Here is a 9,790-nt window from a genome sequence, read left to right on the forward strand (position 1 = left end):
TTATGAGCAGGAATCAGGACAATAGATGGAAATTTATGTCCTGGAGGCATGCGACAAGGGTATCCTGAGGGTTCAGGGCTGCTCACGAACAATTGCCTCTGATAAATGCTCAAAGGTTTCTGTGAGTTTTCTCAGCAGCCGTAGTCAATGCTCACAGTGGGTATTTTCACCACTGACCAGCCATTCATTGGGAATGTTGCAAGGCTGTGTAAGCCACCGACAGCATAATCCTTGTAGTAATAAAAGATAAAAAAGGATGCAGAGTGATTTGGCCAGAAGAAGAGTGGAAAGAAAAAGATAGTTAAAATCCACCCAAGGAGTGGCTGTTGAAATGCAAAAGGATCTAGAAAGCAAAGATGCAAAAATAAAATCTGAAGCGGAAACGAGTATCATTTTTTACAGCATTGTATAACTCATTTTAATTGCAATCCATCTAGAAATCTGTTTGAGGCAAGAAATCAATTCAAAATTGTAGAGCAAAGCCATTGGTCTTCCAGATGTTCGCAGCTTTCTGGATTGTTATTTTCAGCTTCCTTCCATAGCTTTTTTGAATTCCTTCTTCCTTGCGGTGGCCATGGAAAGACTTCCCCCCGGTTGTGTTGCAGATGGGACAGTAAGTGGAGCATCCTGGGGCTTTCCGCTCTGAACTTTCCCTCTTGTCATCTCTCGAGAAACGCCATGAGGTGGTTGTGCTGGTGAGCACGGAGGGTAGGAAGGTGGAACCCCAGGGTTTCTACAGGATAACCCCGCTTTGGAGAGGACCACGCTATGGCTTCCAGGCTAGGCCGAGATGGTCAGGATGGACTGTTGCCCTCACGCAGGGAGCTCCTGTTTTCCCTGGACAATAGTTCTGTATGAGTGATAGAGCTGGGGCCATACCGTGCTGTTTGCTCTGATCACCTCTTTTAAATACATTAGATCAGATCCTGCAACACAGGCATTGTAGCTGCCCAGTCATCTGGTATTTGTCTTTCACCATATATATTCTCGGCGTGCTTAAGAGACTGCTTGAAGTCCATCCGTGTTAAAGGCTTCTGGTATCTGGCAGGGTATGGTACGTTTGTCTTGGCAGAATTAAGTCCTGAATCTAACAGATGTCATCAGCATCATTCCTGGCAGGTTCCTGAAAGGCCAGCATGGTGCACCTGACGTTTCTCTTGTATTCGGTGGCATTTGTGAAGGAGGTTTTACCTTGCTCCTTGGCCATCTTGAGTGTTCGGGGCTGCTGACAGTGATTTGCGTTGAATCTGGTTCTTGGCAAGCGCCGTGCAGAGACTAAAGCAGCGATGTGTCCGGGCAGAGCTCAGCCCTGCTGCCAAGCCACCCTCCCGCGTGGGACGAGCGTTCCTCTCCTCCTGGGAGGTAGGCTCTGCTTCGCTCTGCCTGCCGGGGGCTGTTGTGAGCTGTTGCTTACCCAAGCTCACAGCTCGGCTTTGGCTTGTGCAGACTGCTGACTGAGTGCCTGTGCTTTGTGCGTCGGGGACTCGAGGAGCTAACCACTCGCTGTAATCCAGAATGCCCCTTTAGACTTGGTGTCCTCCTGCCTCTCGTACTGCCTGGGGTGCAGTCCTGGGAGCTGGACTCAAGCAGTGGGGCAAGAAGCAAGCAACCTAGGAGGCAAAGCAGGCTCCTCAAAGATCAGACATCTGTTTGGAAGTCAGGTTTACAGACAGGTGAGGGTTTGAGACAGGAATCCAAGGAAACGGGAGATTTTTGTGACAGCCAGACTCTTAGAAAGATTTCCCAGCAGAATGGCCCAAAACATAAGCACTCAACTCTAGACATGCAGTATCTCCTCTCACCTCCCCCCTCGCTTCCAAGTGTGTCCCCCTCACCTTGTCTCTCTGGGGCTGCCCTCACATGCCCAGCAGATATCTGTCACCGCTCCATCCCATCTGGGGAACGATGGTGCTGCACGCTGTTAGCAGGAGCCGCGCTGACCTCCCTGCTTGGGCAAGGAGGAAATTTCCCTCGTGGGACAGCACAGCACGGTTTGGCTGATGAGTCCTTTTGCATTAGTGATAGATGCAGTTTCTAGTCCTTGTTTCTGCTGACAGGGTAGTAAATGTATTCACGTTTAAATTACTGGCTTAGAGCAACAGAGAGAAATGCAAAGAGGGTTTGCAGTAAGTTTACCAGGTTGGGTTGAATCTGAAGAGATTGCATTGCAGAGAAACCGTCTGTAGTCTGAGGAGGCGGTGAGGAAAGGGCAGATGCAGGCTTTTCCAAATCGAAAGAGTGCAGATGAAAGAGGGAGAAGGTAAAATTAAGTACAGAGGAGTGGTGTTATAATGGGAAAACTGGGGCTGGACATCAGGACAAATTAGAACATGCAGAAAATATAATCCACTAGGCCATGGGTTTGTATTTCTGGAAAATAACTGAAGTACCTTTGCGTGGGACAGTTCTGGTGAGACTGGAGAAAATACCAGAACGGGTGCTCAAGGGGACGGTCTTCCTTTGGCTTTGAGCAGAACAGATGATTCAAATCCGTTTTTTCGAGCACAGAGCCCCCTGAATTGCGAGGAGCGCCGCGTTTCCTCACGTACAGGCAGCTCTGGGCAGCGCAGCTTAATGAAGGGGCAGCACCAGCAGGATTTGCACAAAATAGAGTTTATTGTAATGATAACTGCAGAGAGGAGCAGCAGACCTCCCAAGGACAGATGGATTCACGAGTAGAAGGGCTCTGGAAATGGGCCGTTGGTAACACTGGAGCAGAGAGGAAGGGAATATTTTATTATTGTTACCTGGAGTGGATTCAAGCCTTAAACAGATGGTAGGATTTGCCAGTTTGGCTGTGCTAGAAAGCTGGGTGTGGGAGACTCGCAAGCCGGTCAGTCCCATCCATCACTCTGGCTACGGGGTCCTGTGTCCACCCAGGCTTTGTGAACCTGGAAGGACTGGTTAAGTAAAAGGTCAAGGTTTGGTGGTGATGCCGGTGTAGTCTGTGGTTATAGGTGCTAGGAGCTTATGCTGCAAATAAGTCTTGGTTTTGGCACCGGTCCTAAAGACGAAGAAACAAATAAGTGAGAGATTTCATACGCTGGAATCAGTGTTTTGATTACTGCTTTTGGAAGATTGATAGAGGTGGATTTGGCTGTAAGAAAAAGATTTATCTTGGCAGTTCGGTAGCCTATTCCAAACCTTCCTGATCTCTGCAGTGTAGTCAGAAGTCCCCTGGATTTATGTATGACCTTAGAAAGCACAGCCAATACTTGGTCAGCCGCGGTGCTAGAGACAGGGCTGTAGAGTCTTATCTGTGTCCAGCAGCCTCAATATCTTATTTTTAAAAAGGCTCCTATATTCATTGCCGAGAGCATTGGGTTCTTCTTCTAACACAAAAAAAGGCCTTAATTCTTACATAGTTCGGTCCCATCCCGTGCTACTTATTCATAAACTCTCCCTACTTTCTGCTGATGCATAAATACAGAACAGACTTTTTTTCCCCATTTCCTTCACCTGCAGTAGGCACCAGCCATTTTAAAACTGTGAGCTGAAACTCCAGGGTTCTTGCAAATCCTGGTGGACCTAACGGGGGAGAACACTGGGAAGGGATTCTGGGAGTCTGGAAAGCAGCCCAGGACCTTCAAAACCATGAATCAGATTCTTGGTCAACTAAGGCTTCTGAGCTCTCCTCATTTGTTAGGAAGTCACAAGATTCTTGTAGCTATCAGATTTTAATTTTTCATCTTAGACTATCATGTATTGAAAAAAAAAGATCTCAATAATTTAAAGCTATCCACTCCACTGTCAGGAGAATTATTTTGAAATAATAGTAAATATGCAACCAGTTTCTGGCAAAAAAAAAAAAAAAAAAAAAAGATTTCGTCTCTTTGGAGTTTGTATTAATGAATATGGCCAGGCATTTGCCTATTCCCAGGGCATTTGTAAGGTGCTTTCTGCACATACTCCCTACCATCCAACCCTGAGAAAACTCTGTTTTTACTACCCGATGTAATTAAAAGCAAAGAATATAAAATTCTTGTTGGCTGTTGCACGCTCAGAAACACACGTAGTGTGCAACAAGACATTGATTTGCAGCCACGCGCGTCAGAAATTCCCTGCACAGGTGGTGTGGCTGTGTGGATGTGTAGTCATGCGTCTACAGAGCAATGTAAGGGTGACCCTCTGTGCATGCAGGAAATCTTGACTTGTGTGCGGCTTCAGAGAACTAAATACAAACACATTACTGCACACGAGTTCGGACACATGGGATTCTTACGCAGTTTCTTATGTGTACGGTTATTGCAAGTACAGAGGCAGATCTCTGCTGCTCATGGAGTTACACGGAGATGTCTGCCCACTCTGGCTCAGACCCGTGGTATTTTATTGCTGCTTTGAAGACTCCCTCTAAAAATTCCTTGGTGTTTATCCAAAAAGAGTGCCAATAGCCTTCAACTCAACTAACTTCCTTTACCGCAAATCCCGAAGCTCATCGATAGCCGTCTCAGACTCCAGCAGGGAGCACAACGGCGTTTTGGGTTTGACACCCTCAATAGCCTTGTGGTAAATAGGTCGTTACTGATAGAACAGCAGTAATAAACCACAGCCTGTGAATTTAGAGAGTTAGGAATGATGGTGTTTGTGGTCCTCTTTCTTTGGTGGCAGTTATTATTTTTAGTGCCAGCAGAATGATTTAGGGAATATTTGCTTGTTGCTTTATGGAATCAATGAACAGCATCTTACCATAGGTTTGTGTCTGGGGATTGACAAACGCTCAGGTGCTTTTGAACCTCTGCGGTTACTTTTATTATCTAATGTGAGCTTCAAAGACAGGGTGAAACCCAGGAGATCGCTGCTGCTGCAGACTGGAGCTCTAACCAGTTCGTTGGAGCCTTTTCCCAGCAAGTTGCTCTCAGAGCCTTTGGTTTTTCCAGCAGGTATGTCACGTATGATAGAGAGACTCAAAGGGGCCAGTTTTACCTTTTAAGTCTAGGTTTAATTTTTTCTGTTAAAAAAATGTGTTTCGACAGTTTGTCACATTGGCTCAGCCTGCCATGTCGTGGGCAGTGAAGTGTTAGGAAGGAAAAGCGAAAAGTATTTTGATGAAGGATCAAGTCAACTCACTAATGTTTTCTGAACATCTCCTGTGTTGACCTTGGTCCATGCAGACACACGCCTGCGTCTCCGGCTCTCTTGTCTCTGGGAGAGCTTTTGGTGGTTCTGGGAGAATTACCGGGCAGGATTTGGGGGAGATTTGGGTAAAAGTTTTGAAGGGGATTTGCTGGAGGGTTGTGCTTTGCAGCAGAGACATTTTGCCAGCTTCTCCTGAATTGAAGTCTCCATCATGTGTTTATTTTTGAACTGAGGAGGAGGGAGGGAGGGAGGTATCATCACCAGGCATTTTTACAGCTATGGAGACTGGGGAGGGCAAAGTCTGTGTAGCACAAGAGACCCCAAATCTCCACGCTCGGGTTCAAGAAAAGCACAAACCCAGTCTCTCTTGTGGGTTTGGTGTTTTTTCTTTACTAGACAAACATTTAATTATTTTACCTTCATGCTGCTGATGAATCAACTGAGAGAACTACAAAAGATAATGCACTTCTATTTTTATATCTTATACTAATGAGGCTCAGGCTAGAATTTTCCCCTGTATGATTGGCTCAAACAAGGTAGGAAAAATTCAGAAGGAGAGGAGGAGGGAGCGAGATGCTAAACATTTAGCAGTGTGCATGTTATGCATTTTGGAGAAAATGTGCAACGCCTTAGCGAAACGGAGCACTTGGAAAGCAAGAAGAGAAGCATTTTATTCATGTAAAATTATCACTAGAGGATGGGCTTCTCTGGGAGGAGCTGTGGCGCAGGGTGGATCGAGGCAGCGGTGCTGTCAGGACTGTGCTGCTGGCTCTGATTTCTTGGCACCGCTGCTGAGCGGCGGGGCTGTGCACCAGGACTGCGTTGCACAGCCCCCGGCCACCAGCGTGGTCTCGCTTGCTTTCTGTAAAGCATCCTCTTTGACTTGGCAGGACTCGGGCGCTCCATCAAAAGTTCATTAATATGTTCCGTTAGAGACACACGGCTGCATACAGCCTGCTAGCAAACGCTAGCGAGAGGAACACGGTGGACCACACTAGATGAAAGAGAGCAAAAAACGTATCGTGCCTTTACTATTAGTGGAGAAATAGCTGCAGAGGAGAGCACAGGTAGGGTGCGGGGGCTTGGGGCTGACCTGCATTGACATGTTAATCTTAGCCGCGGTATTTGGTTAATCTTAACCGCAGCGTTTGACACCTAGGCACTGCAGTGGTTGATACCTCCTAAACACTTTAGCTGGATGGCTGCTAGATAGCACCATGCAAGCTGAGGGCTCCGCGCTCAGGCTTAGCTAAGGCTGGTGTCTGCGGTTCAGCATCAAGATGAAAATCGAGCCTAAAGTCTCTGTATCTGATAGCGTGTTCTCCAGCAATTTCAGTCCCGGACAGCGGAGATTCAGTCTCGCTGCTTGAAACCGGGCTGTGCTGGGAGTCAGCCTGGTAGGTTTGAAATGATCCAGCCACCAAGCCAGGAGGCGTGGGGTTGCTACTCTCCCCTGAATTGGTTTAGTGGTGGACTTGCTAGTGTAGGCTAATGGTTGGACTGGATGATCTTAAAGGGCTTTTCCAACCTAAACGATTCTATGATTCTATGATTTGGTTTGCAGCTATGATGAAATCGGAAATTAGATTCAGGGTTGTGTATGGAGCAGCCCGTGTGAGCCCGTTGTTTCAGAGGTGAGAAACTGCTCCTAAACTACTAGATGCTTCTGAGAGATTCAAATTAAAGGTCTGAGGATTTGACGTTTTCTTTTGTAATAAAAGAGAGAGAGTAATCAACGTACAGAGCCGGTGAGTGATTTTATTAATTTGCTGAACTGCAGTGCTGTCATTCCGTGGAAAATAAGACATTGTTTTTTATTTGTGAAACACGAGTGGGAACATAAAGTATAAATCACAAAAAAGCAGCATTCGCTTACGTTTTCCAGCAGCTGATTTGAGCTAACCCAAGGGACCTGAAAGCCACGGGTCCTCAGCGTCCTTGCTTACATTTTGGGAGTAGTAATGTGCAATAGATGCACCTCAGAGAAACCAGCCGCGGTATTTCAGTACTTGACTAGTTGTGTCATTGGTTTGACCTCCGTTGAAGGGGACAAAGAGAGGATGCATGCCCAGTGAGAAGAACCAAGGGAAATGAGGAGTGTGCTTGAAGAGTCGCCCTCAGATAACAGAAGATCTTATGTAGAAATTTGTCCTCTTAAAAGGGGCCCAAATGTGGAACGGTGTTTTATAGTGCCCGTAAAAAGAACTGTTAATAAAATTAATCTGGCAGGGAAGGGCAGCATGGAAGGAAAGATGAAATTTTACAACCCTAACATACAGTAGATGAAAAATCTAAATCCAGCCTTGGCTGGTAGTGTCTGGAAAGCGTTACTGTTTGACCCCAAGTAATGTTGCAGCTTCAGTCCAACTGGACAGATACCCACACCACCACCACCATTACCATAATTCATGTCCCTGTTTGAAGATCATAGAATCATAGAATGCTTTGGGTTGGAAGGGACCTTTAGAGGTCAGATGTAGTTGTCAAGGCCAAAGACTGAACTGCCTTGAGCCCAAGGGATTGCCCGTTGCATCTGTCAGTAGATTGGTGCGGCGCAACCTTGGGCTGCTGCGGCTACGGTACGTTGTGTGCGTATGGCAGGGCTTCAGTCTGTCAGCGAAACAACAGCGTGTCCGTCAGGGCAGGAAGAGGGAGAAAAAGGCAAGGATGAACCCCTTTGATCAATTCAGAGCATGCTTTACGGGAAATAGGAACCTACATGCACGTAGGAGATGTATGGAAACAAGGGAAGGTAGGCAGCATGATCACGCGTGACGCTAAGGTTTGTCATCCGATGCTGTTAAGTCCGAAGGGTCCCGTGACGGGTTATTTTAGCTTTTCAGGAAGAGTTTTATCCCAAGAATGCAAAGAGCTTAGAACAGTAGGAAAGCAGAAAAAAGTAAACTGCACCAGGTTAAGACGGGGAACGGTGAACTCTTGAGCGTAGGAAGCACAGAACCTGACAGCTGGGAAAGACGGCTGGATCTTTGATAAAAGCTAACGGCTGAGGCTTCCCTGGTTCACAGGAACTGAATTTGTGCTTCTGGCCTTTTAAAAACTGAAGCTAGAAAATGCGGAAGAAATAGACTTTTTATTTGGTTAGTGTTTTGGACCTATAAAACTGAAAGTCATAATACCCTGTAAAACATTTGAGGCGATTTGGGAATATAGCATTCCTTATTAAACTCTACGGGTTTTAGAGACTTCTTATGTTTTCATAGCAGTGTAGGGGTATGACCTCTATAATGTTCAACAGGATACTTGAAAAATTGAGACCAATTTAACAAGAATAGCTGCCGCCTTGGTGCTCCAGCTCTTCCATCTCTTTTCTGGCTAGAGTTAAGTTCATAATGGTCTAACTGAACCTTTTAGTTGCTAAAAAAGAGATTGTTGTGGTCTGGGCATAAGGGACTAGTTTGTGACAGATATTTTATCAGAACCATTTGTCCGTGGCTGGAATAACAAAGTGAAATGTCGTAACTACAGTATTTTGAAGGAGGTCGGAAATTGTCAGTCTTTGCATATTTTCAAGGTTATTTTTGGCCACTGGAACAAAATATGCTGTTGTTTGGGGGTTTCGGGGAATACAGAACCCTGTGGATATAGAGGAGACATACTCGTCGTGTGCCAGCCGATGTTACCTGACGTCTCGGGGGTAGCAGCGTATTTGCACCAGACCTAAAGTGAAGACCCAAGTCCAAAGCGTGTCAGCTGCAAGCCTGAAATCCAGCAACAGAGGTGTTTTTCTACAGCTGGAATTTTGAATGCTATATGTCTGAAAATCAGAAGAACCAATTTGTTTAAGATAAGAAATGGTGCGCATCAGAATTCTGTGGCGCTGTGATTTTTCCTCCTCCGGGATGCCAGGTTTGTCTTTTATTTTGTTTTCTCTTTGTTTCTAAATGAAATTTGCCCAGTTTGCTGCACCAGGCAGAGGATGCTGGGACTGTGGCATCTGCCAGTGGAATACTCCGTGTCCTGCACTCTTCCCTGTTTTGTGAATTTTGCTGCTAAAGCTCTGTGTGTTGGCAGGATGAGCACTGGTCTTTGCACGTACGTATGTCAGTGGCACTTTGGAAGAGCAGCCAGAATAAATACTAGTGCATTTCTTTAATATGTTGTATTTCCTAAGGTGAAATACAAATGTGGCTGCCTTTCTCCTGCAAGAAGCTGAAATGAACTTTTAGAGAGGCTGGAGAATAGTGTGCTACAGGAGTTTTCAGTCTTTTAACCTTTCTCTAATTGACGAATAATTCTTTGCTGTTCAGTGCAGACGGGGAGTTTCCTTAGGGGTCACAGAGCACCTCCCTCTTTTTAAGATTGCCTTACTGATGAGTTGAGTCTGAACTGAGAATTAATTACTATACTAACTTTCTTCCTCCAAACCCTCCGTCCCCGAGGCTGGTCCCTTGCAAAGCCAGAGAGTGGGCAGCCTTCAACGTGTAGTAATGACTACTCAGGACTGGTGCATGTTCAAACCAAAGCAGTTCAAGAGCTATCTTAATATACGTAAGAAGTGAGAGTGATTTCCACCTCAGGTCTGGCATGTGGTTATCTTGAAGCCGCAGCTGCTTGGACGGGCAGCGGTATTCTCAGCAACGCTGTGAGGCCGCCCGCGGAAAGACATAGGTAGGAAATGCAGCGGCACCGCTCGCATTACCCGTAAGTTAAGATAACATCCTCTCCTGACGTCCACGAGCCTTTATGTCAAGGT

This window comes from Pelecanus crispus, chromosome 13 (genome assembly GCF_030463565.1).
Source record: "Pelecanus crispus isolate bPelCri1 chromosome 13, bPelCri1.pri, whole genome shotgun sequence".
NCBI lineage: Eukaryota > Metazoa > Chordata > Aves > Pelecaniformes > Pelecanidae > Pelecanus > Pelecanus crispus.